Source organism: Erigeron canadensis, chromosome 1, assembly GCF_010389155.1.
Source record: "Erigeron canadensis isolate Cc75 chromosome 1, C_canadensis_v1, whole genome shotgun sequence".
Taxonomy (NCBI): domain Eukaryota; kingdom Viridiplantae; phylum Streptophyta; class Magnoliopsida; order Asterales; family Asteraceae; genus Erigeron; species Erigeron canadensis.
Window position 1 is genome coordinate 20,871,689 of NC_057761.1, and position 7,324 is coordinate 20,879,012.

Sequence of the window (7,324 nt, forward strand, 5' to 3'; positions counted from 1 at the left end):
GAATCTCTGAAATGACGTTTATTAATAAGGTTTCAACTTCGAATATAGGAGCGACAAGAGCTCATCATATCTACAGCAATTTGCTAGGTTCTTACAAGAATACACACGGCACAGTGAACGACTTCAAGAACTACAAGAACAAAATCAATTGTTTTATAAGCTCAAGTGATGCGCAAATGTTGGTAAATAGAATGGAAAACAGACGACAGCATGTCCCAAATTTTACCTTCAAATACAAGGTAAAAGATAACAATGAGTTGGAGTGTATGTTTTGGACCGATGAGACAGCAAAAGCAAATTTCAAAGAATTTGGAGATATCATTTCATTCGATGATACTTACAGGACAAACAGGCAAGTGTATGATTTTTTTATTCGGAGTCATATTATTGTATTTACACGTATAAAAGTGTCATTTATTCGTATCCTACAGTCCTATACAGGGGTAAAATAACAGCCATAATGTATGATTTTTTTATTCGGAATCATATTATTGTATTTACACGTGTGAAAGTGTCGTATCCTACACAGGGGTAAAGTAATAGCCATAATGTGCGATTTCAGGTACAACATGATGTTTGTCCCATTCACTGAGATAGACAACCATAAGAAGACTGTGTATATCGGAGCTGGTATGCTTAGGGATGAAACAGCAGATTCTTATGTGTGGTTGTTGAAAGCGTTTTTGGATACATTTGGAAGCCAACCAAAGATGGTCGTCACAGATCAAGATGCAGCAATGAAGAAAGCCGTTACACTTGTTTTAACGGAATCAAGGCACCGACTGTGCATGTGGCACATTACTCAGAAGCTGCCTATGAAGGTACAAAATGGAAAAATGTGACATTCTTCACATGTGTAGGACGATATTATCCTGGACCTCTTAAAAAAAGCACAACCTTCACATGTGTAGGTAGGCTAACCATTTTCTTATGCAGGTAGGAAAACACATGTTTGATAATACTGATTTGAAGAAGAAGTTCAATGACATAGTTTGGAACATATCATTGAGTACAAAGACATTTGAGAAAAGATGGGCAAAGATAATGAAGGAATTCAAGTTGGAAGAACATCCATGGTTCACGCATATGTATGATATCAGGTCTACATGGATACCAGCTTACTTCACAGACTTACCGATGTCGGGTTTGATGAGAACCACCTGAAGATCAGAAAGCGAAAACTCATTCTTTAGCAATTTCACAAGTGGTGGAGCAATGTTGAATCAATTTATGATGTCATATGAGTCTGCCATGGAGAGGCAGGGGAGCAGGCTAGAGGTTCTCGACCACCAGACGCATAACAAGAGACCACTGCTTCAAACCCCTCTTCTTATTGAAGAACACGCTTGCAATGTTTACACGCGTACCATTTTCTTGTTAGTGCAAAAAGAAATATATTTGGGAAGTTGGCGGTGTTTTACAGCATTCCGTAACCTCAGGGATGCAAGGATGTGATGTGATTGTGGTTAAAGAGATTAGGGAAGTTAAGAAAAACATACAAAAGGTGGTGGTCGGCAAAAAGAAAGACAAGAATGTTGAAGTGGTTGAAGACATCAAAACTGTGGATCCAGAAGAAGCTGAAGATGGAACGGAAAATGAAATCGAAAATGCAACAGGGACGGGAAGCACAACCAAAACTGTGGAAAAAGTATATACTTTCCAGGTATGCTATTGAAAAACTCACTTAGCATATTTACTTACACATGGGTAGGTACATCTGATAATATATGCTACGCATGGGTAGGATAGTTTATTAGAATTTTTTAGATGTAACAACGGGTCCTATTCTCTTGTGTGATATTAAGGTGACACATAACAAGCAAAATGGAACCACTGATTGTAGCTGCATGACTTTCACGAGATATGGATTTTTATGCCGACACATATTTTGTGTGTTCAAGAGCTTGCATGTTCAACAAATTCCAGAAAAATACATCCTAAGAAGGTGGAAAAAGGATTTGATACCTCCAGGAATGAGAACATGAAGATATATTGGAGAAGGTGGGTCAAGTGAAGAATGTGAGAGGATGGGAAATGAGTTGCATTTTATGGTAGATGTTTGCGTAGATATATTGCAGAAGGATGAGAAAAAGCTGTCTCATTTTGTTGAAAAAGTCAGGGCGCTAAAAGATGAGATAGAGGCTGCACATCCAAACTCAAGATCAAAGGATCATGATGAGGCAATAGAGAGATTCTTAGGAGTTACCAAGCCAAGTAACAATGATGTTCAGAATCCACCTATTTTACCATACAAGGGATGCGGAAACGACAGCAGATTAAAGTCTCTAAAAGAAAAGGTGACTGAAAAATATCTAAAGCCAAAAAGAAAGTGCAGAAAGTGTGGGACATTGACAAGTGACCATGATGCAAGGAATTGTGAAAAGAAGAAAGCAGAAAAAGCTAAAGCAGAGGCGGTGACTCAAGCTCTTGAAAAACTTGAAAAGAAGTAATCAATTGGATGTTTGAATTAGAAAATAGATAAATATATAAAAAAAGATGTAATTCATTGATAACTTTTTCTTTTTCTTTTTTCCGAATGTTCAAAAATAATGTCCTACACATGCTTAAGAACTTGTGTGAGCAATGCAATTGGATGATTTACTCTAGCTACTTGATTTACTTTTGTTACTTGAATGAAATTCAATGTAAATTTAGGTTTTCAATGTGCAAGTTGTATATTTTACACATGGGTAAGTTACTTATGAAGTTCAAAATGGTTAGCCAGAACTGGAAAGTTTATAAACTTACACATGGGTAAGTCCGATCTACACATGTATAGGAAAGACCTGAAACTGGTGAGTTATATAACCTACCCATGGGTAAGTACAACCTGCCCATGGGCACTGTTGTAAAACTCACCGAGTCGATCCGAGTAATCTCCGAGTACTCGCTACAAGGTAGGGTGTCGAGTCGACCGATTACTCCAAGTACTCTCCGACATGGCCACTTTGACCCCCGAATACTCACCGTATACACCCGAGTACTCCCAACTCGCTTGTCAGCCGCCTTGGGAACGATTAACGACTTCTGCAACCTTGCCCATGGGTAACTTGCTTATGAAGTTCAAAATTGTTAACCAGAACTGACATGTTTATAACTTACACATGGGTAAGTACATATTAAACATGGGTAAGTTACTTAAAACCCTAAAAGCTACACCATAAACCCTAAATGCTAAATCCTAAAAAACCTAAAACAGATGAGGGTTCCCACTCCAGGGTTTAGGGTTTGAAGCCCGAGACCCTTGACCTTCAAACCCTAAACCCTAGAGCGGGATGTGGTAGGGGAATGACGCATTCTAAAACCCTAAAATGCTAAACCATAAATGCTAAATCCTAAAAAACCTAAAACGGATGAGGGTTCCCACTTTAGGGTTTAGGGTTTGAAGCCCGTATCGGCTAACCCTCGATCTTCAAACCCTAAACCCTAGAGCGGGATGTGGTAGGGGAATGACGCATTCTAAAACCCTAAATGCTAAATCCTAAAAAACCTAAAACAGATGAGGGTTCCCACTCTAGGGTTTAGGGTTTGAAGCCTATCGGCTAACCCTCGACCTTCAAACCCTAAACCCTAGAGCGGGATGTGGTAGGGGAATGACGCATTCTAAAACCCTAAAATGCTAAACCCTAAATGCTAAATCCTAAAAAACCTAAAACGGATGAGAGTTCCCACTCTACGGTTTAGGGTTTGAAGCCCGATGGCTAACCCTCGACCTTCAAACCCTAAACCCTAGAGCGGGATGTGGTAGGGGAATGTTCAAAAATAATGTCGTACACATACTTAAGAACTGGTATATTTATAAATTACACATGGGTAAGTATAACCTACAAATGTGTAGAAATACCTGTAACTGGTGAGTTGTATATCATGCCCATGGGTAAGTAAAACCTGCCCATGGGTAGGTACAACATGCCCATGGGTAAGTACAACTTGCCCATGGGTAAGATGTATAATGGAAGTAAAAAAGACAGTTCTGCAAAGGAAATTAGATCTGAATTCATCAAAGATACAAATTGCAAATCATAAGTTTCAGCATTAAGCACATCTTCAAAGATAACTTCATTAACAAGTAGCACAATAAACTAACAAGTAGCACAATAAACGACAAAAAGATGTCGACCAATCCTACGTCCCAAGCTAAAACATCAAAATAACAAGATTAAAATCTAAGTCTAACAGTACCAAAAAGTGTTAAACAACCAAGTTCACCAGCTACAAAGGATCAAAATGCATATTAGAGGCAACAACATTACGAATCGCCTCCTTGTCCGTAGGAACATGATACACCTCCTTGAACATCTTTAAATATTCATCAAATTTATGTTTGAGAATGTTCTCTGAATGGCACAAAATCTTGGTGCTGTATTTCGCCCTTAGGTTAGTAAGCTGAATTTTCTGAGTAACGTCACCACTTGCATGCTCCCTCTTAAATCCAATGTCCCAGTCTTCACGTGCTTGGCCAACATATGTGTCCATATGACACATCAAAAACAACCCACAGTCTGAAATGTTGTTTTTGGTCCTCCACTTCATCTTCATTATATTATGCTTGACCTTCTTGATACTGTCTGCTTTGGGATGACCATATTTTCTCAAATGACAAAAAAAATAGGTCAAACTGAAACAAAAAGCGACAAGTACTATGTAAGAAATCAAACTTGGCATTGTAAGCCTAAAGATGCACAAAAATCGATACTTACGACAACATCACAGACTTGTTTGTATTTCACGTCATATTCATCACACGAAGCACTATTATCAATTATGGTGAAGGCAGCCCTTGCAAGATTAAAGACAACGAGGTAGTAGTGCTCAAATGCAAGCATCGGGAAAAAAACCTGGATATTCAATATAACGTATGCTGAGCAGTTATCATACACATCTGAAAATCAAAGGAGGTATTGCTAAAAACCAGAAACCACAGAAGTACTTACAGTTTCAAAATTCTTCATATCCAGAAACTCAGTATTACGACGCAATACCAACTGCATATTCGATTCAAAAATCTCGAATGCATTTTCAAGAGTTGACGTTCCGTCCCACATATTAGATGTCTGGTTTAAAAAACTAGTTTAGTACCTTAAAAGGTGTAAAAAGAAAAAGTAAAAAAAAAAACATAAATTAACTTTAACAAACAGCTTACAATTGTTGTGGAATACAAAAAAAATCTAGTGGGTATTCCTCCATTGACCTTTTGTTCTTCAAGAAGTATGAGACTCCAAACATCAATAACAGAAGCATGCACAGGAACTCCAGGCGCCAAACTTTCCAAATGGGAACCGGTTAAATAATGGCCGGTTTTTGTTTCAAATACAAACTCCCTAACAAGAATAAACAACAAAAACATAATAAATTGAAAACATGTGAATACATATAAAAACATAGAACTGTAAAATGAAACTATAAAACTACACACGTGCAAAAGAATAAACTTACATGGCTTCACTTTGCAGAACGAAGAAACTGCTAGAAAGTTCAAACTCAAATTGCTCAAGGGACGTAGTGACATCAGTAACCATACCCTTATACGGAGAACGAAAGTATTTTGAAGGTTTTAACATCCGTTTCTTAGCATCCTCTAAGTTCGCATTCTTTGCATCATCATAACCCTTTGAAGGATCAGCATCATCCTTTTTCGACAAAGCCAAATTAGCAGAAACAGATGCCGGGGAAAAACGAGTGACAATGCGATTACTAGGTTTCGGAGAAAGAGTAATGAAATCCTGAGACAGATGAAGAGAAAAACTCGGAGCATAATCTGTAGCACAACGGCCTAGTTTGGTTTTAGGCACACTTTTATCAATGTTATCAAGAACCGTATTAAGAGCAGGATCATTCAACGACTCGTCTCCATTTAAACAATCATCTTCACCCGCAGAATTGGCAAAATGTTGTTTATCATCAATATTTGTTGACTTCTCGAAATTGGTACCATCAAGAACATCTTTTTGGTTATCAAAAACATCATCATCAGTATTCTTCATATTCTCACAAAAAAAATCAGACTTCTGATCATTACAACCCTCTTCCTTACATTCAACATTACCACCATCAGCATAATCACATGGATCTCGGACATACTCATTGAATCTTTGATCATCAGCAGTTGGGATTTCAGTTTTTGAGTGTCTTAAAAATTCTTCAAACTTATCCTTCAAACCTAAAAGATTCACATCATCAGGAAACAATGAGACCCCCTTATTCAATGTAGAATCAAGCCGAAGAACAATTTCCTGAACCTTTGAATAGACTTCCTGAAATGTAACAGAAACATAAAATATATAGAATGTAATAAAAAAAAATGATCCTACACGTGTGGAGTTGCTACACATGGGAAGGTAACACTTTAACATTCATATGACAGTGCTACACCTGTGTAGGTCATAAATTACACATGTGAAGGTGATAAAAGGTTTACCTCTACAGAAGAGTCAGCCGATGCACAAGCAGTGGGAAGAACAGTAACACATTGATCAACTTCATCCTCTGAAAATGGAGGCTGCAAAGGAAGCTTACCGAAATTTCCATTAGCTTTAAGCTCCGCCTCAACTCGTTGTGCCAAGTAAATACGATTCCAGCACTTGATGGCTGGTCGTGAGAGAGGAACCGGGAAACTTTCACAGATGGTGGAATCAACATAAAGCAACTGCATCATCTTGTAAACGACGTTAAATACACAGACACATAAAGAAAAGGCAAAAACGTAATAAAAACAGAATACTACTTGCAAAAATGTCATCGACCCAGACCAATGTGTATCCTTATGCAGTAGCCATCTCTTCTTACATCCTTTCATATTACGAATCAGACAATCACACCAATCAATCGAATTGATGTCCGTATCTTCTGTTATGCGGTCAAGAATTGCCCTTTGACAGCCAACAGTGTAAGCACCACTCGTATCCAAAGTGACCATCGTGCCGACAAAAAGCATTAAGAAATTAAGCTTGAACGATAAACCAGCCTCATTAGAATGTTTGAGAACATGCGCAACATGCTTAGGACGAACATTTGCCAAACCAAAATCAGATTTCCATCGATCAGAGAAAGATATTTGATCATCATCAACATTCTTTAATGGCAACGACAAAAGATTTATATCACCCATTGGGATCCCGAGAATTTCACGAACAGCTTCACGATTGATATTGATCGAAACAGAATCAAAAGTGATCTTCAAACCTTCTACATCTTACTTATCAACAACAAAAAAGCCTAACGAACCAGGAAGAGTGTCGAGTTTCATATCCAGAAAACTACCGAAACCCATCTCTCTAATAACCCTTTTCTGTTGTTCTTTCATATTGGACAAAACTTCAAAAAG